The 9,826-nt window shown below is 46.8% G+C and overlaps 1 protein-coding gene across 3 annotated transcripts in view; it reads left to right on the top strand.

The window, feature by feature from the left end:
- Positions 1 to 5,117: 5,117 nt before the first annotated feature.
- The window catches only part of RAD21 (RAD21 cohesin complex component), a 182,513-nt gene continuing 177,804 nt past the window's right edge, over positions 5,118 to 9,826 (top strand). Inside the window, exons 1-2 of one of the 3 annotated variants that reach the window (XM_030218278.1) lie at positions 5,119 to 5,278; positions 6,000 to 6,046. The gene's annotated coding sequence lies outside the window, so the exon portion shown is untranslated. Of the gene's footprint in view, positions 5,279 to 5,999; positions 6,047 to 9,826 lie in introns of all 3 variants that reach the window. The other 2 variants (XM_030218287.1, XM_030218270.1) reach the window with 2 other exon arrangements.

The raw sequence follows: 9,826 nt of genomic DNA, 5'->3' as shown, positions 1-9,826 counted from the left end.
TGGCCGCCTGTACTGCCAAAGAAAAGACGTCAAAACTACTCATCAAGAGAGCCTCTACCCTATGATCCTGAACTTCTCGAAGAGCTGTGCCCCCATCAACTGGGACCGTACTGCGCTTGGTAACCACCAGTGGCGTACCAAGGGGGGGGGGGGGGCGGTGGGGGCGGTCCGCCCCAGGTGCACACTGCTGGGAGGTGCCGCGGCATGCGCCTGCTCTGAGTTCGCTGACTTCGCGCGTTCGCTGCAGCTCCCTCTGCCCTGGAACAGGTTACTTCCTGTTCTGGGTCAGAGGGAGCTCCATCGAACACGCGAAGTCAGGGAACTCTGAGCAGGCGCATGCTGCGGCACCCCCCCCAGTGGCGTGCACCCGGGGGGGGGGGGGTCCGCGCTGCATCGGGGGGGTGCTGCACCCGGGGGGCGGGGCGCCGCCCTGGGTGTCCACCCCCCTAGGAACGCCACTGGTAACCACCAACACTAAAGCATCCACCACAGGAACTTTCAGAAGTGATTTGTCAGCATCTGGAACCGGATAAAGTCGAACCATTGACCTAGCCAGCCGAAAAGGAGAATACGGGACGTCCCACTGAGTCTGAATGATGTCTCTAATATCCTGGTGCATAGGAAAAGTTTTCCTAGGACATCTAATGCCCTTAACTAGCAGATCTGCCTTATTTATTTATTTAGATTTTGCTCACACCTTTTTCAGTAGTAGCTCAAGGTGAGTTACATTCAGGTACACTGGATATTTCTCTGTCCCTGGAGGGCTCACAATCTAAGTTTGTACCTGAGACAATGGAGGGTTAAGTGACTTGCCCAAGATCACAAAGAGCAGCAGTAGGATTTGAACTGGCCATCTCTGGATTGCAAGACTGGTGCTCTAACCACTAGGCCACTCCTCCCCCTTGTGTCCCTCCATGACTGCGGGCTGCTCCTCCTCAAAATGCAAAGTGGTAGCTACCAAAGAGATGAGCTCCTGCAGGTCCTCTTTCTGGAAAATTTGAACAACCAACGGATCCTCACCTGGTAGTGAAGGATCCACCCCTGCATCAGCCGAACTGGGATCCTCCAACTGCGGATCCTCCAGTGTACCAATCTCCTCCAGAGATGGCATCTCCAAGTCCTGAACCAAGGCTTGATCCTCCTCTAGCCCCAGGACCCTCTAGCCCTCTTCGCTGGGACCACCTGCTTGGCCCCAGAGCCACCAGAAGGGAATGAAGAAGGACCCCATTGCTTCAATAAAAAGGCTTGATACGTCTGAAGGACAAACTCTGGGGAGACCCTCCCTCCTGGAGTCCCACAGGGTCAAGCAGCACCACAGCTGAACGATCAGCAGGTTGAGGCAATAAAGAGGGCCAGTCCTCTGAAACAGCTAGAGCCAGCAAAATGGCGGCCGTTCCTGCCAAAATGGGAGCATTCACTGACTCTACCGCCCGAGCCACCAGAGGAGAGGGAATCGCAACCGGCCCCGCAGGAATTGAAGGAGCCGGAGCACCTGACAAAGCCTCAACCGCGGTACAATATTTACATGAACCAGATGCTCTGATCCCCTGGTGCTGACAGACCGCTTACCTCCTTAGCTTTTCAGACATAGCGCAGCTCCCTTGGCTTCACTATTCTTTTTTTTTTTTTTTTTTTAAGGAAAAGAATGGCAGTCGACTTCGAGATCCCAGCGTAGAAAGAGCTGCTCTGCTCGTTCACAGCCTTTTAGACTTGTGGCTTAGCCAGAGAAAAAGAAAAATCCCTAGAAGAGACTGAAGGGCTCACCTCCTTCCACCTGCTGGAGACTGAGAATACTGAATTTAGGGCTAGTTGGCCAGGGCTCTTATTGGCTCTTTAGAGTCAGAGTTCTCTGTCTCCACCAGCTGGAAGGAGTGCATAACCCATCAGTTTGTTCCTGGGCCGGTCCACAGGGACGCTAAGGAACTTAATTTAATATATCCCATTTTGTTTCTGTGAGAAAGGCAGTTCCTACATTAGTTCCTAAGGCAGCGTTTCCCAAACTCTGCGCCACAGTGCCCTGGTGTGCTGCAGTGTACTCACAGGGGTGTCGCAGGGCTGCAGTGGAAGACGGGAGTTCATACTTCTTGAGGGCACATGTCGTGCACCATACACATGCTGCATTTTATCTTGGGCCCCACCACCACTGGAGTTTCAAGCTGTACAAGGTAAATGTACACGTAGTCATGGGTGGCCCAGAGAAGTAGCTCTTCATTTGATTTTGTGTGGAGACTGCCTATTTATCCAATGCTGCTCTTGCTTTAATGGGTCTGCAGCAGCAATTCACACACTCTGTCTGCCACTACCCTGGGGTCAGGAAGGAGCAGGCAGTGTGTGGTAATTGCTGCCACTGTTGTGCTAAAGTTATTTGAAAATCCCCAGAGTTTGAAAGTGTAAATAGCAGACCTATCAAACTCTGGGGGTTTTCAGGTGAATGCAGCACAACAGTGGAAGCAATTACCACACTCTGCTTGCCACTTCCTGCCCCCAGGGTAGCGGCAGACAGCGTGTTTGAATTGCTGGACATTGGCTTCCAACTTGGATCTGTTCCTACCAAAGACAGATGCTGCTGTTTTGTCAGGGGAGGAAGAGTAGGCCAGGAACCAAATACTGGTTTGAGTTAAGGAAAAGATGGTGATAAATAAATCTAGAAAATTTTGTTTTAAGTTAGTACTGCACTTCTGGAAGCAGTAAGGTCAGATATGATAGAACCACAGCGCCTTACTGGTGACCTTGAGCTTCTCATGCTGAGCAGCCAACCCACTCTGCCTCCTTTTTATGTGCTGATAGTTAACTATCAGGCTTATTTTCGAAAGAGAAGGACACCCATCTTTCAACACAAATAGCAAGATTGGCGTCCTTCTCACAGGGTCGCCCAAATTGGTATAATGGAAAGCCGATTTTGGGCATCCCCAACTGCTTTCCGTCGCGGGGTCGACCAAAGTTCCTGGGGGCGTGTCGGAGGCGTAGCAAAGGCGGGACTTGGGCGTGCCTAACTCATGGGCATCCTCGACCCATAATGGAAAAAAAAAGAGTGTTCCTGGCGAACCCTTGGACGACTTTACCTGGTCCTCTTTTTCTTATGACCAAGCCACAAAAAGGTGCCCAAACTGACCAGATGACCACCGAAGGGAATCTGAGATGACCTCCCCTTACTCCCCCAGTAGTCACTAACTCCCTCCCAGCCTCAAAAAAAAAAAATTAAAAATATTTTTTGCCAGCCTCTAATGTCATACCCAGCTCCATGACAGCAGTATGCAGGTCCCTGGAGCAGTTTTAGTGGGTGCAGTGTACTTCAGGCAGGTGGACCCAGGCCCATCCCCCTCTACCTGTTACACTTGTAGTGGTAAATTGAGCCCTTCAAAACTAACCAGAAACCCACTGTACCCACATCTAGGTGCCCCCTTTCACCCATAAGGGCTATGGTAGTGGTGTACAGTTGTGGAGAGTGGGTTTTGGGGGGCTCAGCACACAAGGTAAGGGAGCTATGTACCTGGGAGCTTTTTATGAAGTCCACTGCAGTGCCCCCTAGGGTGCCCGGTTGGTGTCCTGGCATGTCAGGGGGACCAGTGCACTATGAATACTGGCTCCTCCCATGACCAAAGGGCTTGCATTTGGTCGTTTCTGAGATGGGCGTCCTCAGTTTCCATTATCGCCGAAAATCAGAAACGACCAAGACTAAGGATGACCATCTCTAGGAATGACCTAAATGTTAAGATTTGGGTGTCCCCAACCGTATTATCGAAACGAAAGATAGACGCCCATCTTGTTTCGATAATACGGGTTTCTCCGCCCCTTCGCCGGGACGTCCTACGAGAACGTCCTCAGGAAAACTTGGGCGCCCCTTTCGATTATGCCCCTCATAGTCCTCTAAAGTGTCCCGGAAGACTTCCCTACATAGTTCCACACCTTTTGAAAGACCAGAGCTTCACAAGCTTTTACCTGAAAAGGAAAATGAAACAGAGCTCATCAGTATCATCAGTATCACATGTAATTGCACATAATCTCCATCCTCCCAACACTGCAGCAGTGTACCTGTCTTTTTGTTTAAATGATGTTGTTGAACAAATAAAGCAAGTCAAAGCATCAAACTTTTTGAGTTGTTCATTACTTTACAATACATTTCAACCCCACTTCCCCATCCCACTCCCTATTACTGTTAAACAATTGTAATTGAACAAATTAATAAAGGACAACATAACAAAAAAAAAAGATTGTTCATTATTCCTCCCTGTGAAAAGAAGACCTGAGGTTTATCTGCTGATGGGCTCTGACGTTTCCCTTATTCTTTTAATTAGTAGATGTGGGAAGCTTATATTTGACAGGATTCTCAAACTGTGAGTGGTTCAGTTGTAATGTTGCTGTAACTATAAACACTGTTGTTGGACCATTTTTATATTGGAAAGATGGACTAAGATAAGTCAAGCAGCTATGCATTTTAATATCTTTTGTTGGGAATGTGTCCTTTAATATCCATGACCCAGTCATGAATCGAGAATGGCTGATAAAGCAAAACAGTGGTCAACAGAAAGGTGTTTATCTAAGAATAAAATATGTTTCTTTCAATTTAAATGTTTGTTCCTACTTACTTTATACGAATATGCTGTGTTACGGTACTCAAGGGCGCCCTGAAAAAATTACTGATATGCCAAGGGTACCTTGAACCTACTATTTATCATTTCTATAGCTCTACAAGGCATATGCAGTGCTGTACACCATACACAAAAAGACAGTCCCTGCTCAAAGAGCTTACAATCTAGATAAGACAGGTAAACAGACAGAACAATTAAGGGTAAGGGAATAAATAGGCGAGGTAAAGGACAGGGCAAGTGAGTAGTGGTTAGGAGTCAAAAAGCAGTGGTAAAGAGGTGGGCTTTAAGTTTGGACTTGAAAACGGCCAAAGACGGGGCTAGACGCACAGGCTCGGGAAGTCCTGTGACTTTCTCGGGAAATACTTTCCTAAAAAGGGATAATGATGCAACTGAAGAACAGTGAGCTGAGCGCAGCAGCAGTGAGCATGAGATGTAGTACATTTCGAGACTCTGCACCCCCTACTCCCGCCCCTCGCCGGAAGCCCCGCGGGCCTTTAACAGTAAACATCCTGCAGATTTGAACGGGGAGTTTGGGCGGCAGGAAACGTCGCTGTCGCCATCTTGTTTGTTGTAGTGAGGCGGAGGAGAGAAGCGGAAGAGCGGCTATTTATACGGAGAAGCAAAGAAGTCGGAGTGACATTACTGTTCTTAGTAGGCCGCTTCTCGTTGGGGAAGCGGCCGCTCTGACGGTAAGCACCTCGCCGGAGCTCTGTCAGTTAGTGTAGGGCAGTGGTAGTGGCAGGTCTGGCCTGCTTTTTGGAAATGTTGCTTTAGGGGGAGCCGTTATCCCGAGTTGTTGTTCCGATATGGGGGGACAGTGATAAGCACTCCTTGTTGGGCGCGTGTACGGTTTCTTCCCCGAGATGGCCGTTCTCAAATGTATGTTGCTAGCGTTCCCTTGTCGCTATAGCCTGCGGGTTTTGTAGTTGCCCGTACGTGCTGCGATGTTAGCGAGAACTAAGCCGGTGGTGTTGAGGGTACACGGAGAGTGAAGTGGGAAGTAACGGGCAGTGTGGCTGCTTAGTCTCGGGGAGTTGACAGAGGCGACGGGCCTGGCTTTAAACTTGTTTGCGGAGCTTTGGCTTTGCCTGGATGCAGCCGCTTGGATGTGTTTTATAGGGTTGGGGTTGGGCAGACGTTTTATGATGGTTTATGTAAGGCTTTTTCTATGTTACGTTACTGAATCCTGCAGTGCTGCTTTGTCTCGAATCGTCTTCAGACAGTACAAACTTATATGGCTTTAGTTGCTCAAAATCTTTTGCATAAGATGATTGTGTTCTGTGGTTCACTCAGAATTTCAGATGTTAGGGGCAATGTGGCCTAAGTGTTTTTGAAACAGGGCTGGTTTGTAAGTGTACTGTAGTGGCCGGTTCAGAATGTGAAGGAAACGTAATTTTATTTATTTTGTAGACTTAAGGAGATCGGAATTGAGCTACTACTGAAACACGTATGAAGTAGTAAGTATTTTAGTGTCCGAGGAGGCCTTACAATTTAAGGCCTCAATTCAGTAGTGTTTTTAAAACACTGTGTTTAGCTTGGTGCACAGTCTAACACATGCTAAAACAAAAAAACCCTCTCGTTCCTGATGTAATAAACTCATGCAATGTCAATTACCTCAATATTAAAAAGTTTGCACTGTATGGAGAATATAGCACTTACTGCTGCAGTAAATATGTAGTTGTTTACAGCATTGAGAGTAAAATGTCTCCCATCGGCATTGGCCTGTGCACTTACAGGAAGGGAGACATCAGAAAAATAAGTTGTCTGGATTCCATGTTCCGCAATCCCAAACCCCATTTGGTTTTCCCACTCTACAGAATTTCTTGGTTGGCACGGTGTGACCCATGGACAGGGACCCCACAAAGATTACCATCTGGTGGCTTCCCAGACACTGTTAAAAAAAAAAAAAATCTCTAGTGGTCCATCTCCACCTAAATCTAAAAGTTGGAAGGCAGGACTGATGCCCACTGCTCATGCCTCCAGCACCATCTTCCACAAGGACAGTACTTGACTCCATTTCCTTATTAGGTACAGTGAGTAGGCATCACTCCTGCTGTCCACTCTTTAGGGATGGTCTGGGGGATTGAGGGTCAGCTTAGCCCCCCCCCCCCCCCCCCCCGAAAATATTTTTAGGGACCACCATGGAATATTTGTTTTTAGGTGTTGGGACGCCACTTGTGGCACTTCACCTCAAATAAAAGATCCCTGGTGACCCATTTCACTTCAGGTGACCTTTTTGCTCCTAATTGCATTGGGAGTAAGACTAGCATGGGACAATCAAGAGTGAACTGCTGCATTAAAGGGTAGCATAGATTATTGCATGGAGCCTAAGTTTGTACATGAACAAGTATTTTAATCCTCCATTGCTTGAAGATCACAAGGAGTGCCAGTAGAACTTGAACCTTGGTCTCCTTGGTTCTCAGTCCCTGACTCTATTAGGATACACCTCCACTCTGAGCCTGATTCCCTAAGCCTTTCTCACCCCATTCTGTATCTGGGAAAATAACTTATCAGGCTTTTAATTTGCTGAGTTCTTCACATTTTTACTTGGTTATATTTAGCATGAGTGTATGTATGCATAGGTATAGTGATATGACTACATATATGCTTATTCAAGTGCAACTATAAGGGGTTTTTTTCCTTGGTTTTTTTTTTCTTTGATAGAAAAGTACCTGCGGGTAGATTACCATATGTCCAAACTCAAAAAGTGTATGTTAACCCTTTATAAGGTGTTTTAGTAAGATGCATCCATCTATTTGTGTAGATATTATAAGGATTAACTTCACAGATTGTCCTGAAAATTGGTGGTGGTAGTATCTTTCTTTGTTAGGTACCTGCATTATTTTTTTTTCTTTATTTAGTCATTATTTGCCATTTAGAGCAAACCATTATGTTGTGAACAATCCCAGAGTAAATTTACACAAGGGTAAAACTAAACAATATACAACAAGGAAGAAATACATGGGGTGGGGGACCCATAAATCACCTTTAACAATGAAAAAACTGAGTTACAAAAACAAAGGTAGGACTGGAAAAGGTAAAAAGAACAGGGGAAGTTCTTCCCAGCTGCTGAATTAATAAAGGATACACAGGTGGTCAGAGGGAAGATAGAGGCTACAGTGGAGGAGTGGCCTAGTGGTTAGGGTGGTGGACTTTGGTCCTGAGGAACTGAGTTCAATTCCCACGTCAGGCACAGGCAGCTCCTTGTGACTCTGGGCAAGTCCCTTAACTCTCCTTTGCCCCAGGTACAAATAAGTACCTGTATACAATATGTAAGCCGCATTGAGCCTGCCATGAGTGGGAAAGCGCGGGGTACAAATGTAACAAAAAAAAAACTAGAAAAAAATGCCCGTTTCTGAAGGGAAGGAAACGGGCGCTAGCAAGGCCATCCCCCACCCTCCCTCGTTCCAGACTCCGCCCTGCTTCCATTTTCACCCCGCACCGCGTTACGGACCCCTGAACCCGCGACCCTGTCGACCCCCCCCCCCCCCTTCTTGGCAAAAACCGTCCCCCCACTGCCTTGGGGGACCCCAACCCTGGTCAGCCGAAATCCTATGCTGGCCTTTGTGGCGTTGCTTCCTCAATGATCTGTTGAAGTTCCTCTGTGTGCGTCTGACGTCAGACGCACGTAGAGGAACTTGAACAGAAGATCATTGAAGAAGGAACACCGTGAAGGCCAGCACAGGACTTCGGCTGACGGGGGTTGGGGTCCCCCGTCAGCAGAGGGAGGTACTGGATGCCGGCGGGGGATGGTTTTCGACGGAAGGGGGGGGGTCGACAGGGTCGCGGACGGGGGGTACAGGGGGCCATAACGCAGGGGGAGGGGGTTTTGAAATCGGAGGGAGGGCGGAGTGTGGAACTCGGTGGGAGGTGCGTGAGGGGACACGGGGTGTTGATGCTCGTTGGGTGGGGGGGTGGGTTGGTGATGCGGCGAGGGGGGGGGGGGGTTCTGTGTTGCCCCGCTCCCTGCCATGAGCAGTGCACTGACAACTGATTCCCATGCAGGTGGAGGAGTAGGGAAACACGCTTCGCGTGCTTCCCTACTCCTCTCCTTGCTTTGGAATCAGCTGTCACTGACGTCAGTGCGTGCCTGCCTAGCAGACCACCTCTGAGAGAGGCACGGTCCCAGGCACATTAGAACGTTGGAGGTGAGAATTATTATATAGGATGATTGTTATGCTTTGCAAAATGTTAACATATTGGGTACTTGTTTTCCGTTCAATTACTTTTTTTACGTATATTTTTGTGGTAACTTATTCCTTCATGTATTTAAAATTGATTTTGTTTCAAATGTTTAACTTTAATAACAGGTTGCGTATAATAGCAATGAAGATAATTAGTCTTACAGTAGCCCCCATTAGCCATCATAAGCGCGACCAACAGGTAGTCAGATAATTGGAAATGTTGAATAATACAGAAACAGTGGATGAGGGATAAAAGATCAGCAAACACTGTTTTCAAATCTTGTTAATGCTATTCAGTAACCATTTAACTATATTGTGCTTTTGCTGTAATATATTTATAGAAATAGATTCATAACTTAAATACAGTATACTGTAAGGATTCAGTTACAGTAGTTATTTGAATACCATTACAGTACATGTACAACTCCATTATCTGGCAGACCATCATGTATTTGTTGTAATTATATCAAATACATGATGGTCTGCCAGGTAATGGAGCAAATAAATGGTCAACCAAAAAATTATTTTAAAAAATGTAGTTTTTTTGTTTTATTTCTCTTCCTTGAGATGCTGGTGCAACCTCACTGCAATAACGTAACTTCAGTAGCAATTGCTTTCCTGTTCCAGGTAAGCCAGTGCTGCCTTGGTCCTTGATCCCTCCCCTATAACTCATTATCTGTTTTTATCTAGTCAGTTGCAGTCTTGGTGCAGTTTTCATCATCATCAGTTTTTGTTCTGACTCCCATTCACCATAGCAATTGCATCACTATCAGTTTTTTGCTTGTCTTTCAGCATCCATTCTTTTGTCATTTTCACTTGGGTTATGGGGGTAATGGATTTGATCGCCTTTCTGTGGTACAACCAAAGTGGTTTACTTATTAGATACAGGTACTTGCTTTCTCATAGCCTGGAATTTCTTGTTACGGAAAGATTATCATCTTCTTGAGCAGCTTTATGTTTAGTTCCATCTCTTTCATCATCTTGTCTGTTTTCCTCTTTGGAAAGTAACTTTCTTTAGCATCTGGGCTGAACTATCCTTAACAAGCAGGTGTT

This window comes from Microcaecilia unicolor, chromosome 1 (genome assembly GCF_901765095.1).
Source record: "Microcaecilia unicolor chromosome 1, aMicUni1.1, whole genome shotgun sequence".
Lineage (NCBI taxonomy): Eukaryota > Metazoa > Chordata > Amphibia > Gymnophiona > Siphonopidae > Microcaecilia > Microcaecilia unicolor.
Note: the sequence above shows the minus strand (reverse complement) of the source record. Positions and strands in the feature narration are given on the sequence as shown.